The sequence below is a fragment of the Tupaia chinensis genome, unplaced genomic scaffold (assembly GCF_000334495.1).
Source record: "Tupaia chinensis unplaced genomic scaffold, TupChi_1.0 Scaffold143994_1, whole genome shotgun sequence".
In the NCBI taxonomy this organism is placed as follows: domain Eukaryota; kingdom Metazoa; phylum Chordata; class Mammalia; order Scandentia; family Tupaiidae; genus Tupaia; species Tupaia belangeri.
Window position 1 is genome coordinate 188962 of NW_006203845.1, and position 24862 is coordinate 213823.

Here is a 24862-nt window from a genome sequence, read left to right on the forward strand (position 1 = left end):
GAGAGGAGAATGGAGGAGAAGGGATTGCGGCGTGACCATCCCCCCTGGGGGGTGATTTCTCGCTTTCTGTCTCTATGTCTCTCTCTGTCTGTCTGGCGAGCGCACGCGCCCTATAGTGAAAATCTCTCCAAAAAAAAAGAAAAGAAAATTCTACCTCTTTCACTAAAGGTGTATTTCTGGCTACAGATCAGGGAGCATTTACTCAAACAAAACCTGACAATATTGCAAATAGTGAGTCAGAGAGAGAGGCATAATGAGTCTGTAATGGAGAGAGGTTGCAGGGCAGAGTTCCCAAGATGAAGGCTGAAAATCTGAGTAACAGACTCCTTGAATCTTGCCTGGATACTTTGTAGGATATGTACAGGGTTAAACACCATGAGTAGGTCCAAATGCAAACTGGGAACAGTGAACTGAACTCTTCTTAAAGCTTTCCAAAACTGGAATATCTGAGTTTTTAACCAACCTGGAAATATATATATATGGGAACATCAAAAAGTTCATGGAAAAATGCAATTTCTATTCCTACCTTATTCTGGTACAAAAAAAAAATGAAATCTATGTATAGTTTTTCATAATATACATTTTTCCTTTTTTTTTTTGTTTTGTTTTTCAAGTTGCCTCATAATCCTTGTTGAACAATTAGGGCATTTACTACATAATCATGGAGATTTTCTTTTCTCTATTTTCTTTCCTTTCCTTTTCTTTTCTTTTCTCTTCTCTTTTCTATTTCCTGGAGAGAGAATGAGAGGGTAGGAAGTAAAAAAGCCCTATAGGGATGTCTCAGTCCCTTCTCCTCTATTTCTCTCTGCTTTGGGCATTTTGGGCATGCCCACACATTCTCTTGGTGCTTTTTAAGAAGCTAGACCTGGTCTCAAACCAGGGAGTTGGCCATGTGAGATCCAGCCACCTGAACCACTACTCTCTTTAAAACAAGCTTTTGATGGATCAAATGAAATTGTAAGAAATGTAACCATTCATCATATCATAGTACAAATCATAAAGAAAGTAAGAGAACTCACTCAACAATGTAGACTTCATAACCTCCAACGTAAAGTCATTAGCTGCCCAAGAGGCAGGAAAACATGATGTATATCAGAAGAAAACCCAGGAACTAGAAAGTGAAACAGAATTGAGAAAGATGAGCCAAAAATATAATGCAATAAAAGGAAGCTGATTATATTAAAGTATTAAGGTAAAAGAATGAACATAGTGGAGTGAGAATTATATTAAAAACCAAATACATTTTTCAGAATTGACAATCACAATATTTGAACTGGTGATGCACAAGATGGAAAAATGGCTATTTATATATAATAATCACGTGAATACCTATCAAAAATTCCTGAAAATGAGTGGTAAAGAGAATCTTAAAGATTCTTAAAGAAAAAGAAGTATTTCATTAAAACACATATTTTACAAAATGCAAATTTATTATTAAAAATATGCAAGCCAGAAGAAAATTGCAATATCTATAAAGCACTGAAAGAAATAGGCTAGAATACAATGTCTTATGAAAACATCTATAACGATAAAAAGATGCAATATAAAGCAACTGAGAGAATTTATCATTAGAAATATTAAAAGAAGGGACCAGCAGATGGTGTAACGGTTACATCACTGGAATCCCATATAGTGGATTATGGTTCAAGCCCTGGACCTGGTGGCTTAAAACTCACACTGGGTGCATGTGCAAATCCCAAGGAGATTGGAGAAGAGGGGATTGTAGTGTGGCCATCCTCCCTTGGGGATGATATTTCACTTTCTGTCTGTCTCTGTTGCTCTGAAGAGAGCATGCACTTACAACAAAAATCTCTCTAAAGAAAAAAAGACATGTTAAAGAAAGTACTTCAAGTAAAAGGGACAATAACAAATGAGACCTGAAAAATACAGAAAAGAGATGTGAATAAATGTAAGACCTTTTCACATTTTAGAATTTTATTGAAAAGATAATTAATTCTTTTATACTAAATAATAATGATACATTATGTTTTTTTTGTTTGTTTTGTAATGTTTTTTGTTTGTTTGTTTGTTTTTGTTGTCCTGTTGTCCAGTATGTATGTGCTTGGGGGAGAGAGAACTGAAATAGACAGTGAAAGGGAAAGTGAGAACTCACACCCGGGGGATAGCAATGCCACAGTCACTTCTCAATTCTCCTGAAATTTTAGACATACATGCACATGTATACAGCGTGATTCTCAAGTCTCAGGTCCGGTGCTTGAACTTTGGTCAGTCATGTAGGAGTCTAGTGCCTTAATCACTATGCCACCTGCCGACTCTGGCATTTTTAATATGTGTAGAATTAAATATATGACAATAGTAGCAAAAAAGATGGGGAGGGCAAAAGTCATAAGTTCTGGTAATGTTAAGCCAACATACCTGACATGCTAGGATACCCTTTGAGAAGTGATGTGCCAGGATATCATTTGAAGGGACACACATATATAAAACCAGAACAAGCCTTAAAACAAGAAGAAAGATGCAGAGATAAAATGAAATAAATTTTATCATTTTTAAACAGGGCTAGCAAGAGGTACAGTGGTTAAGGCAGTTGGATCCTATATGGATGACTATGCAGTTCGAGTCTCAGACCTAACAGGTTGAGAAACACATCAGCCTATGTGTGTGTGCTCCAAATCCCAAACGGACAGAGAAATTGAAGAAAGGTAATTATCCCCCATAGGGGTGGCTTTCTCACTTTCCATCTCTCTCTTGCTATGTCATTCTCTCTCTCTCTCTGTCCTTGGCAAACACGAATGCCCTCTAGAATAATAAAATAATAATAATAATAAAAAAAAACGATCAATCAAGAAGAAGGCAAAAGAGGGGTAAAAGTGAAATAATAAACACATTAGATAAACAAAAATGTATACCAAGATGGGAAATTTAAATCTAACAATATCAACAATAATATTAAATAATAATATTAAATGCAAATATTTCAAAAACTCCAAATGAAAAGGAGATTAGGGACAGAATAAGAAAAGAAAATTAAGGCTGTTTACAAGAACCCCTACTCTAAAGACAAAAATCACAGATGATGTACTAGTACAGGCTGAAAAAAGTTGTACGATACAGAAACTAACCTAAGAAAGTAAACTGGCTATATTATATCTAAAAAAGTAGACTCCAGAAAAGAAAAATAACCAAGGATAAAGAAAGATATTTCCAGGACCAGCAGATGGCGAAATGGTTATATCACTGGACAACCATGTGGTCGACTGCAGTTCAAGCCCCAGACTAAGCAGCTTGGAACTCATGATGGACATGTGTACAAGTGTGCCCAGGGTCCCGAGAAAAGGGTGAAGGGAAGGGCATTGTGGTGGTCCATCCCCTCTAGGGGATGATTTTTCGCTTTCTGTCTCTCTGTCACTTCCTGTCTCTCTAGTACCCTATAGCTAAAATCTCTCTCTAAAAAACAAAAAGAGAATAATAAAATGTCACTTTAGTCAAGACATAAAAATGCAATTAATGTATGTCATCAATAATTGAGATTCAAATTAATAACCAAAATATGATGAAATCAAGGCAAATTAAAACAATAAATACATTTAGAAGTTTTCATAATCTAAGTAGTTGACATAAAAATAAGATAAAAATCTCTACATTTTTATATTCAAAGATCTCAAGATGATGATCTATGTTCATACTTTAACAAATATGAACAAAAGAGCAAACCATAAGTTAAAAGATGAGATAGAAATCAGATATGTATTTTAGAAAATTTGTCATAAAAAACTTTTCAGTATTAGTAAGAATGAGAAAATTGGTCAAGGAAAAATAAAGACACAAATGACCAATAGCATATATTAAAAAAGGCCAGCATAAGATATCCTTAAAGGGAACCAGCAGTTAGCATAACGATTTCTTGCTTTCTGTCTCTATGTCTCTCTCTGTCTGTCTGGCGAGCACACACGCCCTATAGCGAAAACCTCTCCAAAAAAATAAAGATATCCTTAAAATACTAACAGATTACAAGAATCAACTTTATGCCAGTAAAGTTAACAAAATAGATGAAATATCCAAATTGTCAAAACTTACTCAAGAAGAAAGAAAAATATAAATAATTCTTCATTTATTTATCTGCTCTTCAAGAGAGTGAGAGAGGCAAAGAGGCAAAGATAGATATTTTCAGGAAAGGTCTTGGAGCTAGCAAATGCATAGCAGTTACATCACTGGACTCCCACACAGTCAACTACAGTTCAAATCCTGGACCTAGTTGCATGTGCACGCATGCCCAAGATCCCAGAAGGAGAATGGAAAAGGGAAGGAGGTGAGACTATTCACCTGGGGAGTGATTTCTCATTTTCCCTCTCACTGTCTCTGTCTCTCTCTCTCCCTCTCTCTTCAGTGAGCACACCACCCTAAGGCCAAAACCTCTAAAATTTTTTTATTAAATAAATAATTAATAAAAAAATAAAAAAGTCTCACTGTGTAGTGATCTCCTTCTCTAGACTCCTGATTAGCTAGGATTACAAGTGTATGCAACTGTGGTTGGCATGTTCCTTTCAGTCCAGGAACCCCAGTCACACCATCCATGCAGCCTCCAGCCTTCCAAATGCTGGTACTATCTGCGTTCTATCATGGCTGGGCTAATTTCATATTTACTCAATAAAGAATTTATAAATAAAATATTCAGACAAAACAAACTCCAGGTCAAGTGGACTTCATTAGTGAACTTTATCAAACACTTAGAGAAATCATTTCAATCTCACACAAACTATTTCAGAAAATAGAGAAATATAGAATTAATGGGAATTTTATTCAACATACTTAATAAGGCCAGTATTTATCAAAATCAATGTAAGACAAAGATATCAAAAGAAAGCAAAACTAGGTACTGATGTTCCTTATGAACATAGAACCAAAAGTCAATTAAGTTTTTATGAAGTTGAAACAATTATGAAATGATGCCGAAGTATCTTTTACATTATTAACTAATATAAAATCTAGGTTTAAGTCTAATGAAAGATGTGCAAAAGTCCTTCAGAGGAGACAATAAAACACTATTGAGAGAGATAAAGGAAACATTCAATAACTGAAAGGATATGAAATCACCATGCAGTGATTTCCGTTTTCTCCAAAATGATCTAGAGTTTCAATGTAATATCAATCAAAGCTCAAAAGTGAGTGTAGATATGTGTGGGTATAAGTTAAGAATCTAATTCTGAAATATACGTGGTATTTAAGAGGCTAATAAAGAAGAGAGTTTTAAAGAAGAATCAACACCTTGGAGAAAGGCTACCACATATTAAAACTTACCATAGGGGCAAACAGGTGACATGGAAGTGGTTAAGGCAATGAACGCCCACATGACTAACTAGGTTCAAGCCCTGTACCTGGGCAACTTGAAAAATCACGTCAGGTACATGTTGCAGGCATGCCAGAAATCTCAGGAAGAAAATTAGGGACAAGGGATTGTGACATGGCCAACCCCCATGGGGTGTGATTTTTCACTTTCCATCTCATTATTTCTATCTCTGGTGAGTGGATGCACTCTATGGCAAAAAATAAAATGAAAAAACTCACTATAAAGCACCAGTAAGAAAAACAATCATAGTATATGAGTAGACAAACAGAATGGTGGGACAGTTGAGAGTCGGCAAGAAAACAGGATCTCAGTCCTATAATCACATGGAACTAAATTCTGCCAAAGGACCAAAGAAGTGGAATCAGTTTCCTTTGTCTGCACAAACAACCCAGTTGACATCCATGGGTTTCTCACTTTCCCTCTTACTCTCTCTCTCTCTCTCTGTCCCTCTCCAGCCAGAAGACATTTTTTTGTGTGTGAAAATTAAAGGGAAAAATCTATTTAATGTTAATAAATTATGAAACAAAGATAAAAATTTGGTCATGTTTTATTTGAGTGCACACATAATGTTTAAGTGCATTCATATGAAACTGCAATACCAATACAAATGCATACTGTAGTTTTCAAAATTTAGCATTTTTTAGATATTCACAATTGTGTGGATGCATTTAATGTTTGTATATGGGACTGCAAAGTTTGTGTAAAGCAGACATTAAATAGAGTAGAAATACTTCAGAGTAGAATACTCACTTTCCTTTTGCTGCCTATCATCTACTTTATTTCAGAAAATAATTGACACAGAAGAACTATTTTGTAAACCAATTTAAATTCTTATGAAGTATACTTTAAAAAAAAATTAGTCCTTTCTATTTTGATCATATTTTGTTTAAAAACACTGGAGTGTTTTTAATCAATGTGTTAGTGAAATTATTTAATAAATAAAAAGTTAAAATTTCAGCTTCAGTAAGTTGCAATTATTAATAATAAAACTTAAAAACAGGTAAACATTTGAATGTATCTTTAATAAAGTAAAACAACAGCTCAAAACAAACAATGAGACTTGATAAGAGTTAGGAATAAAAAATGCATGGTTACGAAGCCTTACCATACCACTGGAGGAAGAGGAAACAGTCTAATCTGTGTTTTATAACTGGAAAATTTAAACACTAGCCATAAATAGCTACTATAGTGCAACAGCAAAAGGTGTGTTGTGGATAAAATGGGATGGAGGCTGGTTTAGAAGTTCTTGAAAGCTGTTGCCTCTGGTTAGCTACTGTTTTTGAGAATTTATGACTGAACACTGGTGGTAGGTCTAGGTTGTCTAGAGATTTGACTAGTAGGTGAGCAGGTCCAGTAATGAGAGGGGAAGAGTGAGAGGAAAAGCTGGAATCTTTGGCCTAACACCATAATAATGGCTGATAATGATATGGGAACCATTGCTTTTTTCCTTTATGCAAAAATCTTTTCTTAGGAAATTTAACCTTCCAGCATACTAAAAGCCAAAGTTGCAGGAATGAAAAATAAATATTTCACTAGTGGATCAGTTCAGATGAATGGGTATTTGTTGAGAAAGATGATTTTCTATAGTGTTGAATGAAATCTCAATTCTATTGACTACATATAGAATTTTTGCTTAAGTAAATTAATTAAGACTTTAGTAGGTTTTCCAGCTATCGTTTCCTAGCACAAAATTGCCACAGAACTTCATGGGTCCCAGCATTTTGATTACTGTTTTAGTAAGTGTTTATAATGCTTAAAAACATAAAACTAATTGAAATAATTCAGTCACACAAAAGCATTTATATTAAATGATTCATTTTATATAAAATATATATAAGTAAATCAAAATAAAAGAGGCAAATATTTAGAGAGAGAAAAATTAGTGGTTTCCCAGAACTATGGGAGGTAAAAGATGTGTCTCCTAGTTGGTAGAGTGTAGGAATGATGAAAGCATTCTAAAATTGATTGTGATGATTTGACAATTAATTTTAGGTGTCAACTTGACTGAATTAAGGAATACTCAGCTTGTAAAGCATTATTTCTGGGTAGATCCTGAAGGTGTTTCTGGATTTCTGGAAGAGATTGGCATTTGAATCAGTGGACTGAGTAAGGCAGATTGTACCTCAATGTGGGCAGGCACCATCCCATAGGCTGAGGAGAACAATAAGGCAGAGGAGAGTTGGCTGACTGTATTTCAAATTCTGGCCTAGTGGTTTGAAAACCCATGACAGGTGTGTGTGTGTGTGTGTGTGTGTGTGTGTTCACATTTCCACCACAAGTACAAATAGGGAAGAGAGGATTACATCATGACCATGCCCCATTCTGGGGTGCTTTCTTCCTCTCTCTCTCTCTCTCTGTCTTTCTCTGGAGAGCTTATGTAACCTCTGGGAAAAAATAAAATAAAAAAGGAGAAGAAAGATGAGAAAGTAAAGAAGGAAGGAAAGAAAGAGAGAGAGAAGGAGGGAGGAAAGAAGGAAAAGACAGGGGAAAAGTAAATTTGTGCATTCTCCTCTGGATCTGGACACCTTTCTTCTCTTGTCCTTGGACAGCAGGACTCCAGGTTCTCTAGCCTTCAGATTCTGGAACCCATTCCCAAACCTGGGTTCTCAGGACTTTCAGTGGTGAAAGTATGATTAAAACTTAAAGAACCATGATTTAGAACTATGGATATAAAATACTTTAAGGTCAAAGCCTGAAACATTTTGACTGCTCCTTCTACATTTTTAAAACATGTGGTGAATTGCCTACACATTCATAGAAATCAATTCTAAGTCAAGATAAGAAATATAATTTCAAAAGCGCTTCTGCTATTTAGAGGAAACTCTAATAGAAAGCAGTCGCTTCAAAATTCAAGTTTTGTCATGCAATTAGGTGTTAAATTCAGAACTCTAGATTGTGTTTTAATTTTACTCACTTATATCTTTTGTATCTTTTTCATACTAAAAGAAATTCTTGTACCATAATAAGAGCATAAATTAATCAGAATTTACTTTTTAGATAAAAAAAACCCTCAGCTTTTTCATCAAAAACACTAAAGGTAAATAGCTGTTATATTTTCTAGATTTCCAAAAATAATAAAAATTTCAGATGTCTTCCTAGAATTTCATTTAAATTATTTTTAGGTGGATTTTTTTTCTCTTTCTCCATTTTATGATGTAAAAACCATTAGCTAAAATCATAATCAGATCACTGACACACATTTAAAATAAATCTAAAAACTCTCAAAATCATTATAAATATATATTCTTCAAATGTTACGAATTCACTTAAATGTCAGATTGATATTTATGATTATTAAGTTTCATTGTTCTCTCAAGTCTAAATCAAGAAATATTTTCAAACAAATCAACTCTGAAACCAATCCTTCTTAGTATTTAAATAGCAGTGAGCACACAGATTTTCAAAGTATTCTTAAATAATAAAATATCTAATTTTGAAAATGTGGATTTTTTCTCTTCTCATAAGCCACCTGAGATCACAGGTGATCTTTGAAAATGGTTTACTGTTCAATTGACCCAGAGAGTCCCACAAACTCATGCAAATCAAGATGTGCAAAATTCATGTTCATTTTAAGAACACCATGAAAATGCCCAAGTCATCAAGGGTTTACATACCCAAAAAGCCACCAGGTGTCTGAAAGATGTCACTCTATAGATGCAGTGTGTGCCATTCTGTTGTTAAAATGGTGGAGTTGGTATATGTGCCCAGGCCAAATAGTGGAGATGGATACAGGGTTGGTGGCTCAAAAAAGTGATAAATTTTTCTCCACCTGCTTAAAAATGCAGAGAGTAATGCTAAACTTAAGGGGTTAGATGTAGATTCTACAGCTATTGAGTATGTTCAGGTGAACAAAGTACCCACGATGTGCCATGGTACTTATAGTTCTCATGAGCAGATTAGACCACACAGAAGTTTCCCCGGCCATGGCGAGATCAGTCCTCACTGAGAAAGAGCAAATTGTTCATAAACCAGAAGAGGAGGTGGCACAGAAGAAAGAGATATCCTAGGAGAAACTGAACCAACAAAAACTTATGGCACAGGAGTAAATTCAGCATAAAATAAATGTAGATAAAAGTAAAAGACGAAAAAATAAACCATTTTAAACAAGAAACTGAATACATTGTCACTATTATGTAAATTTCTCATTTTGTTTAGAATAGTCAGTTCAGATTTGTGTAGTTCTCATCCACTTAGCTAATGGTTTGATTCTATGAAAAACAGTTAACTTTTAGTGTAACAATTCTAAATTATAAATATAGTCATAAATTCAACAACACAATCATTTGTGGTATAATTATAATCATTTTACAAAACATGAGAACTTTGTGCTACATTATGTAAATAATTAAAAATCCTCATTTGTAAAATTTGTTATGGTTTGTGATCATGCAACAGTTTATGACATAGACATTGTCATTATTTTTAATAGCTAAAATTATTCCACTTATAACTCTCATTCACTTTTATTGCAAAACATCTTTATCATAGAAAATGTTCAGATACGATCTATTTAAATTGCAGATCAGGTGATATATTTTCAAATGTTTTCCTCTTGCCATTGTTACTGCAATCAACCCTTGCAAATTTATTTCTTAGTTTGAGGCAATGTTTTAGATATTCTTATTTTGATTATGAAAGTAGTGCTACACTTATTCTTACTCTCTTAGATGCACTCCCCACTGTTCTAGCTGCTGTTTTCTGAAGTATTCCTCTTTCATCATTTATGAAAATACTTGTTCTGGAGGATATCTTTTATGTTGTTTAAAACTTAATACTGCAAATTTCTCATCAAGACTAAGCAGATCACCTCCATTGCTCAATTTAACTAATTTGAAGACTTTTTCCTTACATAAGCAAATACTACAAATATGGGCTATCAAAACTATACTTTTCTAGGATTAGCAGTTGGCGTAATGGCTATGTCACTGGACTCCCATGTAGTCAATAGTGGTTCAAGTCCCGGACCCAGTGGCTTAAACTCAGGCCGGGAACATGTGTGTATGCCCAAGATCCCGAGAGAAGAATGAAGGAGAAGGGATTGTGGCTTGGCCATCCACCCTGGGGGATGATTTATCACTTTCTGTCTCTCTGTCTCTCTATGTCTTTCTGGCAAGCACACACACCCAGTAGCAAAAACGTCTCCAAAAATGAATGAATGAATGAATGAATGAATAAATTAATTAATTAATTAAATGAAATAATCTGAAAACTATGCTTTTCTCTCCCTAACCAAGACAGCTTGCTTCTCATTTATGTGTAAACTAAATAGACAACCCTTCAGATTAGTCTAGCAGTTGTTTTATTTTACTATTAAGATTCTTTGGAGCTAGTTGTTATGGATATTTCATTCACAATTAACATTCTAAAATCAAGACTAAGGATTTACACTATGATATGTTAGTGTCATTTATATAAAACTCAATCTGTAGAACAATCTAATATAATTTAATAAAGACGGGGAAAAATCAATATACTTTAAATCTTTGAGTTAATTTGCAATAAAATTAGTGTAATTAAATCAAATCTATTTTCTCTTCTCTTCTACCTTACTTGATATGTGTATAAGCCAGAAATTGCACTTCTATCATTCTGAAAAGACCACGTAGTAAATATTTTAGGTTTCTGAGTCTTGCCTTGGTGATCTTCTGCCTCAGCTCCCTGTTGGCTAGGATTACAGATTTGCCTGCTCTTAGCCTATTCAGATTGGTCTGGCATTTGAACCTGGGCCTCCCATGTGGCGCCCACCTCAAGCCACTGCACTCTGTTGTGTGCATCACTGTAGCTGGGCCTCTTTTCTATTTTTTTTTTGGAGAGGTTTTTGCTATAGAGCGTGTGCACTTGCCAGAAAGGCAGAGAGAGGGACCAGCAGTTAGCATAATGGCTATGTCACTGTACTCCCATGTAGTCGACCGCAGTTCGCGTCCCGGACCCGGTGGCTTAAAACTCACACAGGGCGCGTGTGCGTGCGTGCCCAAGATCCTGAGAGGAGAATGGAGGAGAAGGGATTGTGGCATGGCCATGCCCCCTGAGGGGTGATTTCTCGCTTTCTGGTCTCTCTGGCTCTGTCTGTCTGTCTGGCGTGCGCACATGTCCTATAGCAAAAACCTCTCCCCCAAAAAATAAATAAATAAAAAAGGCAGAGAGAGACAGAAAGTGAGAAATCACTCCCCAGGGGGGATGGCCACACTGCAATCCCTTCTCCTCCATTCTCCTCTCGGGATCTTGGGCATTCACGCACACGTGCGTAGTGAGTTTAAGCCACCGGTCTGGGACTCGATCTGTGGTCCACTCCATGGGAGTTCAGGGACATAGCCATATGCTAACTGCTGGTCCCCTCTTCTATATTTTCTACCAACTCTAAAAATGTGAAAATATTCTTCCTTCAATAGCAGTAGAAAAATAATTCACACGATTTGGCCTGTGGACATCAGTCTGCCAAGTTCATATTTAACAATTCAAGAACAGCAAAGTTAATTTGTATTTATCTTATGTAGATAGCATTCAGATATATATTTTTTCTTTTTCTTAAAGTTTTTGCCATTGGGCATGTGCATTTGCCAGAAAGAGACACTAAGAGGGAAAGTGAGAAATCACACCTTCCTGGGGATGGCCACACCATGATCTCTTCTCTTTCATTCTCTTCCTGGGATTTTGGGCATGGACTCACACAGGTCTGGCTTGATTTTCAAGCTACAAAGTCCAAGACTCAAACTGTGGTCTGCCGTACTAGAGTTCAATGCTTTAACCACTAAGCCACCTGCTGGCCCCAGTGTTCACATATTTCTGAAGTAGCTAATATGCACAATATATAGATACTACATACTTAATATTAAACACACATAAATATATAAACTATATTTTGTATATATTCTGTATGTTTATATGTCTGTGTCTTTTAAATAATTTTTCTATTTTGCACAGTTGTCAAATTTATTTGTATGATGTCACCTACAATATTTGCTTTTTTTCTTTTAATGTTAGAAGATCTACAATGAACTTTTATTCTTAATATTTGTTATTATTTGTGTTTTCCTTTTCACTCTTTAGTAGACTTGTTTTATTGAACTTTTTAAGACCACAATTTTGATTTTGTTATATTTATAAATCATTTTTCTGTTTTGTATAACATTGATATGTACACCTCATTTAATTCTTTAATTTAGATTTAGTATTGCTCTAGCTTTCTAAGTAGTAAGTTTAAGTAACTTATGTGAGATCAGCTATAATTTTGTTTTATCATTATTTTCTATCCATTTAGGTTAGCTTTTGCCTCATTATTTTGAAACTCTGTGACTTAAAGTTTAGATTGTTATGTTTTTAAATTCATCTTACTTTTTGCAGTGTTTATTCTGCTATGAATCCCTTCCATTATAATGCCATTTTTGATGTTATATATTTTTGTTAAATTTATTTTTTCTTTTATGGGTGAGAGAGACAGTCACTTACAGATGGGCTTCACTTTGCAGTCCAACCCCAGATCATGGGTGCACACGTGCCCACATGTTCTGAGATGTCTCTGATGTAAACCTGGACACTTCGCACATAGGGAGTTTGCAGAGTGTTGAGTTCTTGCTGCACCACTGCCCAGATTCTCCACTCCCACATGGTTACATTCTTCTTTTTCGTGTGAATTGAGTCATTTTTATATCTTCCATTGAACTTTCATCATGTTCACATTTTTAAACTCTTTTTATATATACATGGCTTATTGTATAAAAGCTATTTCATGCCCTTGTTTTCTAGTTATGTTTTGTTGTTAGTTCCTTTTAACCTCTATAATTTAAGACATGTCTAGATCTCTTCATGATTTATTTCTCTCTCATTTATGTGTCAAAATTTCTTTCTCTATTTTTTTAAGATGCTGGACTTTGTGCTTTTGTTGTTGTTGTTACTGGTTTATTGATTTTGTTATATTCCTTTAAATAGACTTTTAAAATATTTTATTCTGGCATGTGATTCTTTTTTTGCAACCAAATACGATCATTTCAAGTCTTGTTCTTAATATCTGAGCTGGCAAGATGAGCCTTAGTTTTGCCTTATTCTCACTACTAAGATAAACACTGTTTGGTGACTCTATCTGATATCTCATATACTAAAAAGACATAGCTCTAGTTTAGAAAAGCACAAACCATTTCTTTGTGTATGTAGATGATCTCAGGGAATCTGCTCAATTTATTCTCTTATGGCAGTTCTTCTGTTGACTTTAAATAGTTTGCTCTTCCTCAGATATATGTAAGAACTCAACCAATGACTCAGGTAGGCTCCTCAGAAAAATATATTCTATGAAACCTTGAGTTATTAGGATTTTAAATGATAGGGCATACCAAGGACTGTCACACATGCGGGTAGTAGTATAAACACAGATTTAAATCTGGAATGATGCAGGAGTGTGTGGGTGTGCGTGAGCGCACAAGTATTCAAGTCCAATGTAAACAAAGATTTTGTGGAGAATGGATGATAAATCAATTAAGTTAGGAAATCTTAGATGTATAACGCGTTGAAGATTATTGTGAAAGCTAAAATTTGATTTAGTGAAGCTACAATTCCGAAAGAGAAAGAAAGAAACAAAGGAAGAAAGAAGAAAGTGAATTATCCAACTGACATTGAAAACTCAAGAAAAGTTGATAGAGGCATTAGCTATAATTATATTTAAAAACTTTAGTTTGGGGGCAGCAGGTGGCACAGTGGTTAACGGCACTGGCCTCCTATACATGGCCAACCATGGTTCAAGTCCTGGATGTGGCGGCTTGCTTTCTTACTTTTCCTCTCTCTCTCTTTCACTCTATCCCTTTCTGGTCAAATAATACTCATCATCATCATAGTAAATAAAATTAATAAATTAAAATAAAACACTGAGCTAGAGCAAAAACAAAATTTAAGAAAGCATTTTCTTGGGATATTTCTTTACCCACAGCAGTGTCACTCTACAGATCATATATTCTACTACATCTTATCTGGAATTTTAAAGCAAGAAATATTAGAGGACTTCTGTTTTATTGACTAGGAATTATTAATATTTTACAAAAAAATAAAATTATATGCATATTTTAATAGAAAATTTAAATCTAGTTTCTCGATAGGGAAAACATGACCAGAAATTATTTTCTAAATGTATTATATAAGCATATTTTGATATACACTTCTCTCCATGTAAGAGTCACATAACTGTTCTATTCTATCAAAATAGATCTGAAAGAAGTCACAAATTTCAACTTTTTTTTTCTACTAAATTTCTAGGTATTGCTATTTTACCAACAAAGAAATCTGGATGTTTCATTGCAGAACTTTTTGAATGCATTATGTCCATTATCAACACATCACATGCTGATATTACTACCTTCTTTTTGGTTGGGATGCCAGGGCTAGAATATGTATATATTTGGTTTCTGCAGCATGTATCTTATAGTTATTTGGGGAACTGCATAATCCTTTTTATCATCAAGACAGAGCCTGCCTTGCATGAGCCCATGTACTATTTCTTTTCCATGTTGTCCCTGTCTGACTTGGGTTTGTCTTTATCTTCTCTGCCCACCATGTTGAGGGTCTTCTTATTCAATGCTCCTGCAATTTCTGCTGATGCTTGCTATGCCCAAGAATTCTGCATTCATGGTTTCACAGCCCTGGAGTCCTCAGTCCTCCTAATCATGTCATTTGGTTGCTTCCTAGCCATCCCTAACCCTCTGAGATACAGCTCCATCCTTAGAACTGTCAGAGTTTCCTAAATAGGAATAATATTCTCCCTTGAGAGTATCTTCCTGGTTCTGCCTTTCCCCTTCACTTTAAAAATCTTGTGGCATAGGGAACTAGCAGTTAGCGTAATGGCTATGTCGCTGGACTCCCACATAGTTGACCGCGGTTCACGTCCCGGACCTGGTGGCTTAAAACTCACGCCGGGCGCGTGTGCATGCATGCCCAAGATCCCGAGAGGAGAATGGAGGAGAAGGGATTGCGGCGTGACCATCCCCCCGGGGGGTGATTTCTTGCTTTCTGTCTCTATGTCTCTCTCTGTCTGTCTGGCGAGCGCACGCGCCCTACAGTGAAAATCTCTCCCAAAAAAAAAAAAATCTTGCGGCATTGCAAGAAAAGTCAGTTGTCGCATTCCTACTGTCTGTACAAAGACGTCATGAAGTTGGCCTGCTCTGACAACAGACTTGACATCATCTATGGCTTTTTTGAGGTACTCTGCCTTATGGTAGACTTTATGCTCATTGCTGTGCCTTATGTTTGGATCCTCAAGACTGTGCTGGGAATTGCATCCTGAAAGGAGCAGCTCAAGGCCCTCAGTACTTGTGTCTCATACATCTGTGCAGTGATCATCTTCTATCTGCCCTTCAGCAACCTATTGTTCGCTTTGCCCGGCATGCCTCTCCCCTTGTTAATGTTTTCATGGCAAATGTTCTCTTCCTTGTACCTCCCCTGATAAACCTTATTGTGTACTGTGTGAAAACTAAGCAAATAAGAATGAGAGTTGTAGCAAAATTTTGTCACAGTTAGGCACAACAGTCATATGTGATGAAAATATAGTATGTCATTGGTAAAAAAAAAATAATAATAATAAATAAAGTTAAATAAAATAATTCTTAAAATTTTAGTTTGTCAGCAATGGTTATAAAATGGTTGAGATTTAGTAATAAACTATTAGGGAGTTGTAAAATTCAGGGCAATTTACAATATAATGTATTATAGAAATTTAATTCCAGCATCTCTAATAGTGTGAGGGGAAAACACAAAGTTAAAGAAAGTCTATTGCTCAATTTTAGAGATTTTGTTTCCTGATACAAATAAGTATCTATTTTGTGTTTTTTTTAAGGTGACAACCCAAAAGTAAACTTATAATGTTACGTGTAAATGTGCCTTTAATATTGATAATTTCTTGTGTCCTACAACAAAATGAAAGTTAGATGCTATGTTCAATATCTTTGCTTGAATGCTTGTGTGTGTGTATGTGTGTGTGTATTGTGTATTGTGCGTATGTGTGTATGTATATACACACATACACACACACACACATTTGAATAAAAAAAAGAAATCTAGGGACCAGCAGTTAGCGTAATGGTTATGTTGCTAAACTCCCATGTAGCTGACCGTGGTTTCTGCCCCGGACCTGGTGGCTTAAAACTCACACCGGGCACGTGTGCATGCGTGCCCAAGATCCTGAGAGGAGAATGGAGGAGAAGGGATTGTGGCGTGGCCATACCCCCTGGGGAGTGATTTCTCGCTTTCTGTCTCTCTGTCTCTCTGGCGAGTGCATGCGCCCTATAGCAAAAATCTCTCCAAAAAAAAAAAAAAATTAAATCTAGTTTCTCTATAGGGAAAACATGCCCAGAAATATATATACACACACACACATATACATACACACTCATACACTCATATATATATAAATATCATATATATATATTCTCCACATATATACACACACTCTGAATATAAATGTGTGTGTATATATATGTGTGTGTGTATATATATATATGTGTGTGTGTGTGTGTGATTTTGTAAGCACCAAATAGGAAATATTTTTATCCATGAATAAATTGTTACTTTCTCATACAAAGTTCTGATACAAGTTATTGATATCTGATTCATTTCTATATCATAAACTTTACTATTGTAGAGGCATGGTTTGTGACTTTATGGCAACCGTCAAATTAGTGTCCATAAGTGCTGATGACTACATTTTTTATTTGGTCTCTTTGAAAAAGGACATCAGCTTCACTCTATAAACTTAATCTTATAAAAATAAAGTCTGTGTTTAAAAGAAGACCACATCACAATTGACTTGGTTGTAGCCCATATAATTCACTTCGTCATGATTGCATTTCTCATTAATTTAATCATATCAGTGTTTTTCTAGTAACAAATGTAATTGCCTTTTTTATAAAGAGCAGTAGATAATACACTGTTCTATGAGTTTAGAGAGACTTCAACAGCTGAAAAACTGTAATAATTAAAACAACACCGCAAAAGAGCAGTGACGTAATTGACTGTAACTGTGGTAACTTTGGCACTGTAATTATGTTGGGTGTATTGAACCTCCAATTCTGAGTAACAGGTGACTTCAAAGTATAATGCCTTACAAAGATATTTCTCTGGATGGGAAAGATATTTAAGTGTAATGAAGTTATGTTACCAATTTGAATAAATAAATGCATTTTAAAATTCCTTTGTGCTTATTAGATTACTCTTCTGCCATTCTGGTGGAATTATCCTGATACTTTTAACACTTGAAAATTTCAGGAATGAAGCCCAGTCATCATTTACTTCAAAAAGTTTAGAATAGGGGGACCAGCAGTTAGCGTAATGGCTATGTCGCTGGACTCCCATGTAGTTGACTGCGGTTCGAATCCCGGATCTGGTGGCTTAAAACTCATGCCAGGTGCGTGTGCGTGCGTGCCCAAGATCCCTAGAGGAGAATGGAGGAGAAGGGATTGCGGCATGGCCATCCCCCCCGGGGGGTGATGTTTCGCTTTCTGTCTCTCTGTCTCTCTCTGTCTATCTGGCAAGCGCACGCGACCTATAGCAAAAACCTCTCAAAAAAAAAAGTTTAAAAAGTTTAGAATAGGGACCAGCAGATGATGTAGTAGTTGAGGCGCTGGACTCCCACATGGCAGACAGTGGTTAGAGACCAGGACCTGGAGGCTTGCTGTCTCACTTTCTCCCTCTGGTGAGTCCTCAGGTCTTGCAGCAAGTTAAATAATAATAATAATAGTAAATAAAATTAAATAAATAATTATTAAAATGTTTTAGAATAAAACAAAAATCATTATTCATTTGTATGTTCTTTAAATGCATGATATAGAGTCATCACTACATTTTCAAGCTCACTATACCAGTTCAGAAAGGAATACCTTTTTAAAAATCAGTAAGTGACAGCAAACAGTGAGTATCCAGAAGCATGTGCCTCACTGTTGGAATTATAAGCAATGAGGCTAATCCACTAGACATCATCACTGTTGGAAGATTCGAAACTACAATCATTCATATGTTCAACTGATTTTCTTTCAGCAATAGTGCCATAAACACATTTGTTAAGAGTATCTTCTTTGGTAAAATGTCTATTCAAGCTCTTCACCTATTTTTTCAATTGACTTACTAGTTGCCTGGTTATAAAATTGTTGACGTTCTTTACAAAGGGGTTTTTAAAAAGCTTATGGAAAATGAGTTCTGTGAACAAAAGGATGCATAAATTTCCAAGTTTTTCACATTTATATCCTTCATGAAACAGTGAAATGGTCAGGGAGGCAGGCACCCCCAACAGGACCTTCACACTGATGATTCACACTCAGTCTTAGTCAGTCCTGGTCACAGGCATGTCTCTGAAATTCAGGGAGGCTCTGAGATGTGAGCCCAGCACAATTCCAATGTGAGTCCAGTTAGCTTACCACTGTGCTACCACCTGAACCTTGATTTCAAAAACATTTTGCACCAATATAAACTCATATTTTAATTCCATTTTCCATGAATCCTTTGAATATCTGCTGCATTAATGTCATTTGTCAAATATGCAATTAGGAAATTTTTATCCAAGTCTGTGACTCATATTTTCATTTATGAATGGTGACGTTTTATATGAAAATATTTCAGTGCTTATAAAGTCCAATTATTGATGCTATCTTTTATGGTTCATGCTTTTAGCATACCATATCTAAAAAACACTTTATAAAATTCGGTTTCAAAAATGTTCTTATATTTTTCACTCATAGTTTTGTATTTTTGATCTTACATTTAGGTTTCTGATCTCTAAAATTAATTGTCATGTACTGTGTGAAATAAGGATCTGTCTCTGTGTGTGTGTGTGTGTGTGTGTGTGTGTGTGTGTGTATGCATGAGTGCCTGCACAAATCTCTTTGTTCTCCCACCAGTTTCTTTAAAAATAATAACCTTTTTTGAACTGTCTTTATACTTTTATCAATAATCAATTGGACAATATTTTAACACTTTAGTTTGTACTTTTGATTCTGATTTGTTGGTCTAAATGCCTATTCTTAAACGATTACCCTTGAATCTTGGGGCATAATATCACACTTTGAAATATATTAGTTCAAATCTTCTAAACTTATTCTCTTTTTTCAAAATTGTTTAGGTAATTCTAGGTATTTTGAAATTTCCATATAAATTGGAATATTAGCTTATAAATTCTATTTCAACAAAACAAGTATCTATGATGTTTAACAGGGATTGTATTGAATCTGTAAATCTATTTGAAAGAAATCATTATTTTATTAATTAGAATATGATGACTCATAAATATGGAATATCTCTTATGTATTTAATTTGTTTTAATTTCCTTAGAAATATTTTGTAGGTTTGAATAAAAATATTTTAAATGTCTGCTTTTGTTTAATGCTTGAGATAGAGCATGTGGAGAGGCATGGAAAGAGAGAGATAGATTCTTTTACAGGTCCTTACCAAGTTAGCTAGGATGCAGACATGCATCACCAGGCCTGGCCAGTTTAGGTTGACCCAGGAACTGAACTTGTGTCTCCCATGTGGCCTCAGTCACCTCACAGTGGCTCTCTCACACTTGTGCCATAGCTGTCCTTTGAATTTCTTAAACTTACCCCTAAAGATATGTTAACATTTTTGATGAAATTGCAAATAGAATTATTATTATTTTTGAATCATTTGTTTCTAGTATATAGTAGTGTAGTTGATTTTTTGCACCATATTTCCTGCAACCTAGCTGAACTTGTTTATTGGTCCTAGAAGTCTTTTGATGGATTAATTATAACTTTTGCAAATAAAGTCATACCATCTGTGAATAAATATTATGTTACTTTTCTCTTTCCAATCTAGATGCTTAATTCTATTATTATTTTATTTCACTGGCTAAATTTTTAGGAACTATGTTAAATAGAATTGGCTTGCTTTATTTTAATAGAAGAGCTTTTCATTTGTTTTTACTACTAATCTTGATGTGTCATAGATTTCTTCATGAAGTTCAAGAAGTACATTTTTATTCTTAGTTGTTGACTGTTATTAAAAAACGTGAGTGCTTGATTTTTCTCAAATGCTTTCTTTTTCATATCCGTTGAAATGATTGTGTGGGGGTTTTCTCATTATTATATTAATTCAGTATAATACGTTATTTGATTTTAGGCTATTAAACCAACATTGTGTATCAGGGCTAAATTTCATTTGATGATATAATTATTTTTGTATATTGCTAAATTTGGTTCAGTATTTTTCTTATTACTGCTTTTTGGATCGATGTTGCTAACGATGCTATTCTAAATGTTGTTTTGGGGACCAGCAGTTAGTGTAATGGGTATGTCACTGGACTCCCATGTAGTTGATAGCGGTTCAACTTCCAGACCCGGTGGCTTAAATTCATGCTGAGCACGTGTGCATGCGAGCCCAAGATCCCGAGAGGAGAATGGAGGAGAAGGGATTGTGGCATGGCCATCTCCCCTGGGGGCTCATTTCTCGCTTTCTGTTTCTCTGTCTCTCTCTGTCTTTCTGGAAAGTGCATGAGCCCTATTAAAAAAAAAAACAAACAAACAAAAAAAAAAAAAAAAAAAAAAAAACCTCTCCAAAAAAAAATGTTGTTTCCTTGTGATTTTTTTGTATAAATTTGATGTTAGGATAATACTGGTCTTACAAAATGAGTTGAGAAGCATCCTCTACTAATATGTTTTCTAAAGTAATTTGTAAATAATTTTGTTTTTAAATATTAAGCATATATATTAAAGTCACCGAATTATTATAGGTCATCCAGACTTAATTTATAATCATTGCTTAAATGACAGAGTAAAACATGTTAAAACTACAAATCCTGGGAACCAGCAGATGGCATAATTATGTTGCTGTCAACTGTGGTACGAGTCCCAGACGTTGTGGCTTAATCAAGTAGGGTGCGTGTGCATGCATGCCCAAGGTCCCAAGAGGAGGATGGAGGGGAAGGGATTGCAGCTTGACCATTCCCCCTATGGGGGCTAATGTCTCACTTTCTGTCTCTATGTCTCTCTATCTCTCTCTCTCTGTCTCTCTGGCGAGAGCATGAGCCCTATAGCAAATCTCTCTCTCTCTCTCAAACAAACAAAAACCTACAAATCCTTAACCACCTCATAACATTATTGAGTATTCTCTGAAATGAAGCATGCTTGGACATATGCCATTTTTTCTTAACCTCAACTCTAACCATCATCTCTAAGGATTTCAGGAGATTCTCACATTACTGTCCAATTCAAGGAATCCATGACCTTGTTATCTAAGGCTGAATAAGATGACATAGCTTACTGAAAGATTATGATAGTGTTTAGAATCCAGGAAAAAGTAATTCAGAGAAGAGAACAAAAGAAGTGATGAAAGGCTAAATTAAATGGTAATTGAAAGCTGAATAAAGCAAGAATATGAAAAAAGATAAACAAACTATGCTGATTTAATATGTCCTTGTTATTTTTAGGACTATTTCACATAGTTATTACAAACCACACAGCAGCTTTCAGGGGTGGTTGACCTATAATCTTTAAATATCAGCTAACAAAAGAATGAAGAAATACTACCAATTACAGATGTGGACACAAGACCTAACAGTGCTATACCTTTATCAAATGTGTATATATATATATATATATATATATATATATACATATACATATATTATTTCTTTATGAGTCAGTTTTAGCATTTGGTGTCTCTCTAGACAGGTAATTTTGTTTTCTAATTTGTTTACATAAAATTGTTTATCAATATCGCCCCCTTTCATAAAATTTGGTATAGGGCACATGCACCAGCAAGAGAGAGAGAGGAAAAGAAAGAGAGACAGATGGAGGGTAAGAAATTACACCCTTGGGGCAATGGCCACACTGCAGTCCCTTCATTTCTGTTATCCTCTTGGGACTTTAGGCATCTGTTCCACATACTTGGCTTATTTTTCAGGCCACAGGTCTGAGACTCAAACTGCATTGTCTGCCATGTGCAATCCAGCTGCCTTAACCACCATGTCACTGATGGCCTCTTTAATACCTAATAAACATGTGGAAAGTTCTAAATATCATGAAACATTGGAGAAAAATCTACTCTTTACACCAACTAGTATAACTGTCATGAATTGGAGAGAAATATTACACCTGGTGATGGTCAGCATACAGAACTACTATACTCCTCATACATTTTTGTACATAGGAGTGTGAGATGAGACAGCATCTTTGAAAAATAATTTCATAGTTTCTTATAAAGTTATGCACAAACTTGCTATACAGCATAGAATTTTTAGATTTTTTAGCAATCTATAGAAAACAAAGAAAGCTATTATATGTATCCATACAAATTCTGTATGCAAATTTTAATATCAGCATGATTCATGATAGCCCAAAATTGAAAATATGCCAAACATCCATTGATGGATGAATAAGTGAAATAAAATTACATATTCAGATAATATTCAATAACACAAAGTTCATATTACTAATACATTCTTTTATATGAATGCATCCTGAAAACATTTTGCTAAGTGAAATAAGTTACTTGCAAAAGCCTGTACAGTGTATAATTTTCTTACTATGAAATGATCAAAGTGGGACATTTATAATGACAGAAAGTATATTAGTGATTGTCTCCAAGCTGAAGGCAGGTAGGTGTTAGAATCCACTGTAATTTCTTCATTGGAGACCAATGAAAAACTTTTAAAATTGAATTGCTTAATGGATAGACAACTATATAAATTTTTTAAGAGCCATTTATTTCAACACTGAAGTGTGGTGAAGTTGATGGTATGTAAAATTTGACCAAATCTTTTTCTTTTTAACTATTGTTTAAAATTCTATGCTAGAATCTTCTAATCCCATTATATTCAAATACAATTATGGCAATCTCAGGTTGATTCTGAAATATGGAAGGTAAAAGATTTCTCCTATTATGAAGACATTGTTTATCAGCATCTGACAAAGGGCCTTGACAATATCCAACCTGTGTTGGAAATATTTACACGTTCATTCCCTTGATACTACAGATGACCTTAACAGTGTAATTTCTTAGCTTTTCAGTACATGTCTTGGGGACCAATTCTTTATCCTTCAAATTACTTATTTTTAGGACCTTGGAAATGAAGAATTCTGTTCAACAGAGGTGCTTACATTTAAATTATCTTAAGAATGGCATGTATTTGCTATTATTGGATTGTCAGAAAAGTCATTATGTATTTTTCTATACTTTTTATGCAAAAAATTCGTCATGACTTTTCTGACGGCCCAAGATTTTCTTTAGCCTACAAATTTGTGAACATATTTTCTTATTTTTTAGATTAAATGGGGTATTCCAGAAAATTAAGCCATTCTAAGAGACTTTCATTATTATTCACATCAACCTATTAAATACATAATTAAAGAAGAAAATGAACCATCAACTCAAAAGCAACCATGTCACTGATGGCCTCTTTAATACCTAATAAACATGTGGAAAGTTCTAAATATCATGAAACATTGGAGAAAAATCTACTCTTTACACCAACTAGTATAACTGTCATGAATTGGAGAGAAATATTACACCTGGTGATGGTCAGCATACAGAACTACTATACTCCTCATACATTTTTGTACATAGGAGTGTGAGATGAGACAGCATCTTTGAAAAATAATTTCATAGTTTCTTATAAAGTTATGCACAAACTTGCTATACAGCATAGAATTTTTAGATTTTTTAGCAATCTATAGAAAACAAAGAAAGCTATTATATGTATCCATACAAATTCTGTATGCAAATTTTAATATCAGCATGATTCATGATAGCCCAAAATTGAAAATATGCCAAACATCCATTGATGGATGAATAAGTGAAATAAAATTACATATTCAGATAATATTCAATAACACAAAGTTCATATTACTAATACATTCTTTTATATGAATGCATCCTGAAAACATTTTGCTAAGTGAAATAAGTTACTTGCAAAAGCCTGTACAGTGTATAATTTTCTTACTATGAAATGATCAAAGTGGGACATTTATAATGACAGAAAGTATATTAGTGATTGTCTCCAAGCTGAAGGCAGGTAGGTGTTAGAATCCACTGTAATTTCTTCATTGGAGACCAATGAAAAACTTTTAAAATTGAATTGCTTAATGGATAGACAACTATATAAATTTTTTAAGAGCCATTTATTTCAACACTGAAGTGTGGTGAAGTTGATGGTATGTAAAATTTGACCAAATCTTTTTCTTTTTAACTATTGTTTAAAATTCTATGCTAGAATCTTCTAATCCCATTATATTCAAATACAATTATGGCAATCTCAGGTTGATTCTGAAATATGGAAGGTAAAAGATTTCTCCTATTATGAAGACATTGTTTATCAGCATCTGACAAAGGGCCTTGACAATATCCAACCTGTGTTGGAAATATTTACACGTTCATTCCCTTGATACTACAGATGACCTTAACAGTGTAATTTCTTAGCTTTTCAGTACATGTCTTGGGGACCAATTCTTTATCCTTCAAATTACTTATTTTTAGGACCTTGGAAATGAAGAATTCTGTTCAACAGAGGTGCTTACATTTAAATTATCTTAAGAATGGCATGTATTTGCTATTATTGGATTGTCAGAAAAGTCATTA

At 34.6% G+C, this 24862-nt stretch overlaps 1 pseudogene; it reads left to right on the plus strand.

Moving 5' to 3' along the window:
- LOC106733521 (olfactory receptor 51A4-like) overlaps window positions 1-15802 on the plus strand; it is a 48590-nt pseudogene extending 32788 nt beyond the window's left edge.
- Window positions 15803-24862: the final 9060 nt, after the last annotated feature.